At 41.9% G+C, this 11,041-nt stretch overlaps 1 protein-coding gene across 1 annotated transcript in view; it reads right to left on the bottom strand.

The window, feature by feature from the left end:
• Window positions 1-11,041, bottom strand: part of LOC124235157 (gamma-tubulin complex component 5-like) — a 44,945-nt gene that overhangs the window by 29,939 nt on the left and 3,965 nt on the right. The window lies entirely within an intron of this gene.

Below are 11,041 nucleotides of genomic sequence, written 5' to 3'. Positions count from 1 at the left end.
ACTTGGAAATGTCTCCTGTAACTTCCTATACATCAGTTCTGATGAGCTCAGTCCAAAGTTGAAAGTATCGGGGAAAGTTGAGGAAAGCTCGCATTCACACTCCACCTCATTTGACGTCAGAAATTGCTTCTCATATTACAGTAGAATCAGTATTCTCCTCAGACGAGTGTGACACATAATTGTCCATTACTGATAATTCATTGCATCGTTCAGGAAGATTTTTCATTGTTGTCCCTAAGCTATTCCAGCTGGCTAAGGCTAATTGCATTAAGATGTACCTCTGGAGGGGCAGGACGGTGTTGACACAGACTTCAGATGTTGCCAAAAAGAGAAGTAAGGCAAATGAGGGAGAAACCACTGGGAAAGTTCAGATCATGTGAACTCAAGTGCTTGGCTAGGCTCACCTGTGACTGAAAGTAAATACAGCCCCAGTCGCTGTTGCGTCTTTGCGTAAAGGACAGACATGGTCCGTGTGGAGAGGAAGACTTCTGAAGACTGCAGATTTATTATAAGGATCTTGGAAAGAATCCACCAGGACATGTGCTGAAAGTAGAGGAAACTGGTCTCCTGGATGAAAATAAGCGATGATTTTGGAAAGGACCCATTATTTGTTTTGTTGTAACTGCCCATTTATCAGAAATAAATATTTATTGGAGTCAAAAGCACTGTAGCTCTTCTGTATTCTCTTCAAATAGTGTTTAGGATATGAATTTTGGAGGACACAAACATTCAGACTCCTGCATTCGGCAACCACCATCCTGACTTTGCCAGTAAGTAGCTGTGCAACTCGGGGCTGTTTTTGCCTCTGTACAGATTTCAATACTTAAGCTTCTTTCAAAAGTTTAGTTTGCATATCGGCCTGTTTATTTGACTTCCTCTCTCCATTAAAGTACAGGTATATTTAACTGGAATGTAATGATTTTTCTTTTAGAGAAATGGTAGAAGAATGAAAGAGAGGATCTCATGATGGTAGATGGAGCAGATGAGGAAAGACAAATCAAAAAGCATTACAAGAACTAACGAACACGTTCAGCAATAAACAATTGCAGGATATAAATTCAACTGTATTTCTATGCACTTTTGCTCTGAAAATGAAATTAAGGAAATAATTCCATTCACAATAACGTTAAAAAGAGCAAAATACTTAGGAATAAATTTGACAAAAGACACGTAAAACGTATACACTAAAATCTACAAAAGATTGTTGAAATGAATTAAAGAAGATATACATAAATGGAAAGACAATCCATGTTTTTGATTGGAAGACCTGATATTGTTAGAATGGCAATACACCTCGAATTGATCTATAGCTTCAGCGCAATCCCTACCAAAATTCCAGCTGACTTCTTTGCGGAAATTGACAAGTTCATCCTAAAATTTACATAGAATTGCAAGGGATCCTGAGCAGCCAAAACAATCTTGAAAAAGAAGAATAAAATCAGAGGAATCACACTTCTTGATTTCAAAACGTACTACAAAACTACAGTAACTAGGACAGCGTGGTACTGGCCTAAGAACAGACATATAGATCAACGGAACAGAAGTGAGAGTCCAGAAAGAAATCCTCACATTTACAGTCAATTGATTTTTGGCAAGACGATTTAATGAGAAAAGGATATTCTTTCAACAAAGAGTGCTGGGACCACTGTATATTCACAAGCAAAAGAATGGAGTTGGACCTCTTCCTCACACCGTATACAAAAATTAACTCAAAATGAATTGAAGATCTAAACGTATGGTATGTGAATTATATCTCAATAAAGCTGTTACCAAAGGCAAAAACGTTGCATAAAATGGTCAGATCAAGGGAAAAAGATATTTACAAAGAGAATTGCTAGAAAAAAGGTTGGGGAGGAGGTAGTGGGAGCACACAGACGAAAACAGGCTGAGCCATCAGAAAAGAGGCAACCCTCAAAGAGAATGGGAAGTCCCAGACCCTTTCCTGTTAAGAATTTAAAAGAATTAGAAACTCATTATTTCTGGAAAGAGATTATGAGTTTAAAAATAAAATTGGGAGAAAGAAATACATACACTGAAATTTATAACCAGCTGGAGAGGGAAAAATAAAAAAGAATTGCATGATGAACAGCAGTTTGACACAGCCGTTGTGAGGTCAGGTCAGCTCTCCTGTGCGACTGGATTTGAGTCTCATTTTTGTCGCTTGCTGGATGGGTGGACTCCAGGCACACTCCAAGGGCCACTTCTGCCTTTCCTGAAATTGGCCGCATCTCATCATGGGACGTGGACTGTTAAGTGATGCGAACAGACTTGTGCTTGGTGGAGATGATGAATGGAGGTGATTATGGACAAAGGTTCAAATTTGGTACCCCCCCTCCACTCTTAACACATGATCTCATCTCCCTCATGTCCTAATTTACAAAGAAAATAGAGCCATTCAGAAAGAAATTATCTCAACATCCTGCCCCCAAATCCTTAGACATCCCAGCCTTGGCACCCACCTTTACTTCCTTCCTATTACTGTCAGGGAGGACATGCCTCCCTTCTATCCACTCCCTTCCACCTGTGTTTGGGACGCCCTCCAGTCTCTCCTTCTCAGTTTCTTTACTCTCTGGTGTATCTTCAACATCTCCCTCTCCTCTAGCTTCATTCTACTCACATTTAAACATACTCAAATCCTTTCTGTCTAAAAAGCAAGGAGAAAATTTAAAAATCCTCTCATTCATCTCATGTTCTCCAAAAGCTGCTACCTTGTTTCTCTCTTTTTCTTGAAGCTCTTTACAGAATTGTCTTCATTCACAGTCTGCATCCCTTTCCAACCCTTCGCTTCTCAACCCACTAGCTCAGGGAGTGGGAAATCTTTTCTGTAAGGGCTACATAGTAAATATTTTAAGTGTTGTGGGCCATACAGTCTCTATGACAACCACTCAATTCTCTTATTGTTGCAGGACAGCAACCACAGACAATATGTGAATGAATGGGTGTGGCTGTGTTCCAATAAAACTTTATTGTCAGTTATGGATGGCTGACCAGATTTGGCTTGTGGTTTCTACTGCCATTACTCCTCTGAAACTGTCTACCTCCAATGCTCATTAATCAAGCATCCTAAGTCTTGAGCATCCTTGACCTCACCCTGAATCCCTCCCTTTTCTTGATTTCCCTGACATCACACACCACTTCTTTTCCTCTTATTCCCTCTGCACATTCCTTGGCTGGCTCCCTCTGGTGAGCCTGTAAAGTCTGGAGTTTCCCTGGGCGCCTCCCCATATGTCTCTCTCTCTTTCTCCATACCCCTTCATTCTCGTCCTCCACTGTCATCTGTGTGCTAATGATCCCCACATTTTCCCTCCTCTGAGTTCCTAACTTACTTATGCAATTGCCAACCCTACGCGTTCCCTTGGAGATGCCATAGGTGCCTCAAACTGAACGTGTCCATACCTGAACTCAAAATCTCCTCCCACACCTCCACCTGCTCCATCATCTCTCTTCCCGGTGTCAACATTTCACACCACCAGAAACTTAAGAGATCCAGCATGCATCATTGGCATATCCTCACACCTTGTGTCTAATCACTCACCAAGTTCTAGCCATTCTATTTTCTGGAATCTAATCAATATTTGTTAATTGATTATAATCTAATCAATTTGTGAATTGAAAATCGCTAGAAATATGGAAAGCCATATGCTTGCCTGCAGATATGTAACTTATCTTCTCCCTATCCAAAACCTTGGACTTCTTGAGCTTGTTTTGTGCAGAATATAAAAGAGTGATGACAGATAAAATAATAAAGATAGCAGACATGAGAACTCCATTATAGAGGATAGGGACTTAGAACACATCAAGATTTCCAAAGTGACATATTGGGATTAAATCAAATTTATTGCACATAAAGAGGATTCAGCAACAATGCAAAGGAATGCCTTTTTTGGTCGAGCACACACACACTCCAATATTTCCCAAAAGATGTAATCCCCTTGTAAAGGACATTACAATATGTAATTATTTAAAGACACATAGGAGCAATATTTTTCTTTTGTTTTTAAAAACCATAAGATAGTGCCATTACTAGGGGGAAATAAGAAGGAAGATCAGCGGAATGGGAGGCATGAGATCCAGTCTTGACGCGGTGTGACTTTGAACAAGCCGCTTCTTCACATGTTAAGGGGTTGGTTGGGTAAACACGATGTTGGACTAGATAATCTTGACTTCTTACATACTGTGGTTTAAAGTCATTTAAAATTCAGTGTCAATGCTCATTTTATCTAGTTTTCTGTCAGGATCACAGGAAAGATTTCTCATAGGAGGAGAAAAGATACAGAGAACCCGAGATGCTAACCGTTTAGAAGACCTGTCAGGGAGACAGGCTGATGGGACATCATAACCAAGGAGCAACTTACGGTGGAAAAGAAGAGGGGAGGTGGAAAAGAGACGGGAGGACAGGAACACGCCTAGTTCAGGGAGAACAACGGAAAGACTCTAGCCTGGGGGTCACACTGATTCAGCCACCAACTGACTGGGACAATGAGAAATTAACGTAAGTCTCTGCGCTTCGATGTGCTTCTCTGTAAAGCAGGCACCAAGGATGGGAGTTGAACCACATGGGCTCTCGGATGCCCTCCAGCACCCAAGGTGTATGGGTCTCTGTCACGTCACATGGCAACCTCATTCTCCATTGTTTTACAAAAAGGAATGAATGAACAAAAGAAAACAGCATTAAGGAAGTTTATTAGAGTCCAACGTTATCAAAGGTGGAAATACCTTTTGGGAGAACCAGCCAAATCTGCAAGGAAAAGAAAATATATGATGTGGTGCATTCTTTAATTCTCTTGCTAAATGACAAATTTGTACCCATTTTAAAATTGGTACAATTTAATCGGAATTGAAGGAATTGAAGAATCACTTAGCCTGGGGTAAAGTTAAACCAGTCTCAGTGGCGGAAGTCCTAGGGCAGGAGGAATGATGCATGGGTGGGCGTATGAAGTTTCTGGGGAACCATCCAGGCTCGGGGTCTGGGATTTCTTGTAAATAGGCCTCAGGACCAAGGGCTGGTGGGGGAGGCAGGCTAAGGGGGGCACCGGGGCAGGACCACCACTGATGAAGGAGACCTCAGTTGGGATGCCTTGGCCCTTCTGCTGATGGCATTGGGCACTCCCTCCTCAGTATGGCCTCTCTTACAGCCTCATTGCCAGGCATCAGTGATGTTTCTTCACGTGCCCTTCCTTTATATGATGAGCTCCTCTGGCCAGGCACGTCAACTTTTCTTTTTTTAATCACATAATTATTTTTTTCTAATCACGTAAGTTTTATTGCACAAATCATAGGAAATTTAGAAATTTACAGAAGAGCAAAGAGAAGAAAAATAAAAATTGTCTATAATCCCGCTATGCATAGATGAAGCACCTATCTATTCAGTCTATTTTAATACGTGTGTAGGTGTAATTTTTACAACAACGGGATAAGACAGCATGTACGCTGAGCTCCTTCTTACACTTAGAGACTTATCCTGACTATTCTTCCAGAACATTAAGTGTCCTTTCCTCATATGGATTTACCATCGTACATACAGTCACTATTTCCTTGCTGGTCATTTAAGTGGCCCATTTCCATGAACATTCTAAATCTTTGAGCACATCTATGAGAGCAGAGAAAATACCCAACAGAAGAAATGCTGAGTCAAGTGATTTGCACATACACTGATTTCAGTGACATTTCACAGAATACCAGATTACCTTCCAGAAAATGAGTCTCCCATCTCTGCCCAGCATTTGAAAGAGTCTGTGTTCCTACGACTTCAGCAACAGCTGATATCTTCCCATTGGTATTTCGTGGTTTAAATTCGTGTTTCCAAGAAGTGTGAGCACACTCTCCTGTTATTGACCATTTTAATGCTTCTTTGTGAATTGCTCATTTTTATTGGGGGAGGATTATCATTCCTTATTGATTTGGAAGTATTCTTCATAAACTAAAAATATTATTTCTTTATTGCATATGCTGTAAATATCTTTTCCAGTGGGGACTTGAGGTTTTACATTTTGTTCTAGCTGTTTTTAAAGCAGCAAAAGCTCTAGAATTGTGTGCACTGAAGTTTACTCATTTATTCTTTCAACAAGTCTATATTGCTGCTCCTCTTGAGCCAGGGGCTGCTCTAGGCACTGGGCCAGAGCAAGGAGCAATAAAACCTGCATTCTTGTGATCGCTCAGTCATGCAAATAGCATCATTTCCTCATAGTACTTCTATGGTTTCATTTTTAATTTTCTAATTTGTTTTATCATATAAGTATTTTCTCCATCTGGAATTAATTTTGATATATATCTCTGAGGTTTGGGCTTTTTTTTTCAATTTTTAAAAATTATTCTACCCACTGCTATGAAATGTCACCTTTATCACATACTGCTTTCTTTAAAATATCTACTTTCTTTTCTTTTTATCTGCCTATTCCTGAACCATGACCAAACTGGTTTAATTATCAGAGCTTTCAGCCAACAGTCGTAGCACAAGCGCTGGCATCATTATTTTTATTTCCTCAAAAATTTCCTGGCTCTTTGCAAGCATTTATTCTTTCAGATGAACTTAAATCTATTTGATAAGTTCAAAAATGATCTTGTATTTTCATTAGAATCGTTCAATTTATAAATTAGTTTTGGGAGAATTGATATCTTGTCAATGACTGTTCCATTGCCTAGGCTTATCTCTTCAAGTATTCAAGCTGTTTTGCATGTCCCTCAGTAAAAAACATACCACTGTTGACAATACAAACCCAGCCAATTTCTCATTAAGTTTAATCCTGAGTATTTTATAAATTATACTGCTATTTGTTCATGGAGTCCATTCTATTTTCCATCTAAGTATTGCTAGGACAGTTATGGATTTTTGAATATTTCTTTTGTAGTCAGCCACTCTATAGTAATTCTTTCCGTCTTTCCATTTCTTCTCTCAGTTTTCCAGGTAGGCAGTTGTATTCCCTGTAAACAAGTCATGATACTTTTTCCTTCTCCTTCCTCGTGATTATACTTCCTTCACTTTCTTGGCTGAGTGATAGAGAACTTTCAAGAACAAGGTTATATTGATAGCGGTGTGTAACATTCATCTTTATTTTGTTCTTGGCTTTGAGGGGAAAGTCATCGCACATTGGCCATGTCTTGGGAGTTACTCCCCCTCGTGTTGAAGAACCATGTTAACCCAGATGTGTCTGTCTCTGGCCCTGCTTGCCTCTTCCTTGTGGAGACAACTCTGAATGCAACGTGCCAAGGCCAGGCCCCACTCCACTGCTTTTTCTGCATTTCCCGCATCTCTTTCAGGACTCCGAAGACTCTGGATGTAGAAATATGGCAAGAATAGTGCTAGGACCCAGGCCAGACCCTGATAGCACCCGCGGACAAAGGAAAGCCTGCCTGACTCTCTGGCTGGTCAGGCAACGGCTCTCCTCACGTGGACAACGACACAGGGAGAAGGAGAAAGGATTGCCTTTTTTCGGGGTTCTCTGTTTCTTGAAGAAATGCCTGGACAGGTGTTTCCTCTGTCCAACTCCATCTGTCTCCTGTAACCTAAATGTCTCCACCCTTCCCTTTTGCATATTTAATTTTTTAACTAGTTGGGCTCTCCTCAGGATGTTTTCAGATGCCAGCAGGATCACATTGCCATGGTCACACCTCATTTCGACCTCCTATTCCCAGTGAACTCTGCATGTCCCTTGCCTGTCACCTCTTGCAGCTCTTCTCTTCTCTCCAAGCTGCTCTGATCTACGTGAACAGCCAGCCCTGTGTCCTGCAACTCCCTAAAGTGTACCCCACCTAAGTCTGGTGTGTGTATGGTAGACTTTCACTGAAGATTTAGGGTGCAGGAGGGAAGATCCAGCAATCCCCTCTGGGGGTATTTATCTTAAAAAAAGTTGAAATCAGGATCTTGAAAAGATATTAACACTGCCATGTTCATTTCAGCATTATCCACGATAGCCAAGAGGTAGAAACAACCCAAATATCCATCGATGGATGAGCGAAGTTTTAAAAATGTGATGTATACATACAATGGAATATTATATCTTGAGCTTTAGAAAAGAAGGAAATCCTGTCATATGCAACAACGTGAGTGAAGAGACATTATGGGAGACAACTGGGAGACATTATGCCAAGTGAAATAAGCTAGTCACAGAAGGGCAAATACTGCGTGATTCCACTTCTAAGAGGAAACTAAAATAGTCAGGCTCACAGAGGCAGAGAGTACAACAGGGATTGCCAGGGGCTGGGGGAGGTGGAAATGGGGAGATGCTAATCAATGGGTCTAAAATTACAGCTATGCAAGATGAATAAGTTCTAGCGATCACTGTACAACATTGTGCCTATAGATAACAATACTGTATCGGACACTTAAAAATCTGTTAAGAGGGTAGAACTCACGTGAAGTGTTCTTACCATAATACATTTCAAAAATACTTCCTACAAAAGCAAACAACTTGAACTGAGTATCATTATGTCCTTGTTCTAAAATTCTTCAGCCACTCCTGACACAGGGAATTTCTTATCCAGAGTTTTGACCTTTTCCATGTTGTTCTTTCTCTATCTTGACGTCTTCACCACTTCCCTCTGTTTTTCGAATCCTGCACCCCCTCCTCCCCTACACTTGCCTACAAGTTCCCAAATCCCTCGCATTTCAGGGCTTCCACGGCACATCCAGACGTCACAAGGCCCATTACAGCCCAGCAAGATCTTTTCTTAAATTAAAGAACGCTCAACCTCAGAAGAGAATCTTCCCACAGCCCTAGAATGCAGACATATCCTTAAGCAGTCATTTTTCTTTCATTTTATTTTTCCCTCCCAACCATATTTATTAATACTGAGGATTCCCTCCAGGTTTTAGAAACGGGTTGCCCCTCAGCCTGTTTCAGTGTGTGGTTACGGTTGGGTTCTCCTTCTCCTCTGGCTCTCTGTCCCTACGTATTTTATTGGCAGCTCAAGAGAGGCCTGCTCTTGAGCCATCCATCCAGGGACCAAGTTCTGGTCCTCCAATGCGTGTTTGCTGACAGAGGGACCACAGGCTTTTTAAAGATGTGTGGGTGGCTGCTTCATGCCCTCACCGGGCTCAGGGTGCCGGCAAAATGTCCACTTTGGGTGTGTGACCCCTCACAGGACCGGAAGCTGCAATGTCTGCTCCAGGGAGCTATTAAGTACAAAAGAGCTCGTGAAATGTCAGGGCTGGCACTGCTCACTGTCACCCGATATTTGTGCTGCCTTTAAGAGTTATCTATTGTCGCCCAACAAAACACCCTGAAACTTAGTGGCTTAAAAAGATTTTAATATTTCTCACAATTCATTGGTCTGGCTGGGCACAGCTAGGCTGCTCTTCTGCCGGATGTGGCACTGACGGGAGGCACTCACGTGGCTCCATTCAGCTCGTATACGAGTCATCCCTCCTCTGCAGGGGATATGTTCCCAGACCCTCCGCGGATGCCTGAAGCAGGGAGCGTGCCAAACCCTATATGGAGTATGTTTTTTTCCTGTAATACATACCTATGATAAAGTTTAATTTAGAAAGTAGGCACCATAAGAGATTAATGACAATAACTAATAATAAAACAGAACAATTATAACAATATACTGTAATAAATGTTACGTGAATGTGGTCTTTCTCTCTCTCTCAAGATATCTTATTGTAAAAAAATGCAGTGTCTTTCCCACCATACACTATGGCCGTAACTTTTGCAGTAGGTATGACAGAAAAACTGGCAAGAATTTCTTTTTCCTTCTTCGCAAATTCACAGATAGATGATTCATTCTTACCATAGATGTTGGCAACCATATCATACAGGTTTTTTCCTCTTAAGTCGAGAACTTTCACCTTTTCACTCAGAGGAAGCACTTTAAGGAAGCATTTTCTGGCTTCTCTGTGGCATATCTGAATTGCCAGCATCGCTACCCTTGCACTTTGGGGCCATTACTAAGTGAAATGAAGGTGGCTTGAACACAAGCACTGTGATACCGCGACAGTTGGTCTGACGACCTAGACAACTGCTAAGTGACTAATGGGCAGGTAGGGCACACAGCGTGGATGCACTGATGATTCGCATCCCAGCAGATGCACCAGGTGGGTGCAAGATTTCATCACGCTGCTCAGAATGGTGGGCAATTTAAAACTTACGAATTGTTTATTTCTGGAACTTTCCATTTAATACTTTTGGACTGTGGTTGGCTGCAGGTAACTAAAGCCACAGAGTGAAATCACAGATAAGGGGGAACTAGCGCTGTAACCGAGCAAAAAGGGGCTCGTTCTGCTCACCACAATCTGGTGCCAATCAATTGCAAACAAGCCGTTGGTTGATAAAGGAAAATGTATATGATTGGCTAGCATAATCGGGAGAGGGTGGACTAGTGTCCTGAAGAACCATCTTCAAATCCTACAGAACCTTGAGGCGGTTGTACAGGGGAAATGGGCAGGGCAGGAAGGGGTTTAGGGATGTCGACCATCTGGTGTGATGGACTTCAAGGCGCCACATTGTCTCTTTCTTCTGTCATTCCTGATGGCTCCCAATGCAGAACTTTTCTTTCCGAGGTCTTCACGTTCCTGGGGAACTCAGAGAACAAAGTTATTGTCTTATCACGGCTGGGAGGTATGCGTAAGCAGGAGTCGTAGAACCAGCAGATCCTGTATTTTGCAAAAGCGGGAGGGGCTTAATCATCTAGGCTGCGTGCAGGCTGGACTGTGCTCACAGAGACTAGTGAGTCAGGGTCATATGTAGCTACAGTACTGCTTCCTTTCCCTAAGATGGCTTCCCTCATGCTAACTGAAGATCTAGCTGTTACACTGTAGCTAGGTCTGGTGCCTTAGTCGGGGTGGCTGGAATAGGTGGGGGCTGGCTGGGCCTCTCCCTCTCCACATAGGAGGTTGGATCCCAGGATAGTGACAGAGAAAGCTGTCAGACCTCTTAAAGGACTAGGGCCAGAAAGAGCACTAAATTCTACTAGTTAAAAGCAAGTCACAGGCCAGCACAGATTCAAAGGAAGGAGAAATAGACTCTGCCTCTTGATAAGAACTGAAGAATTCCTTGTACTGGTTACCTATTATTGCATAACAAACTACCCCCAAACCACA

This window comes from Equus quagga, chromosome 2 (genome assembly GCF_021613505.1).
Source record: "Equus quagga isolate Etosha38 chromosome 2, UCLA_HA_Equagga_1.0, whole genome shotgun sequence".
Lineage (NCBI taxonomy): Eukaryota > Metazoa > Chordata > Mammalia > Perissodactyla > Equidae > Equus > Equus quagga.
Note: the sequence above shows the minus strand (reverse complement) of the source record. Positions and strands in the feature narration are given on the sequence as shown.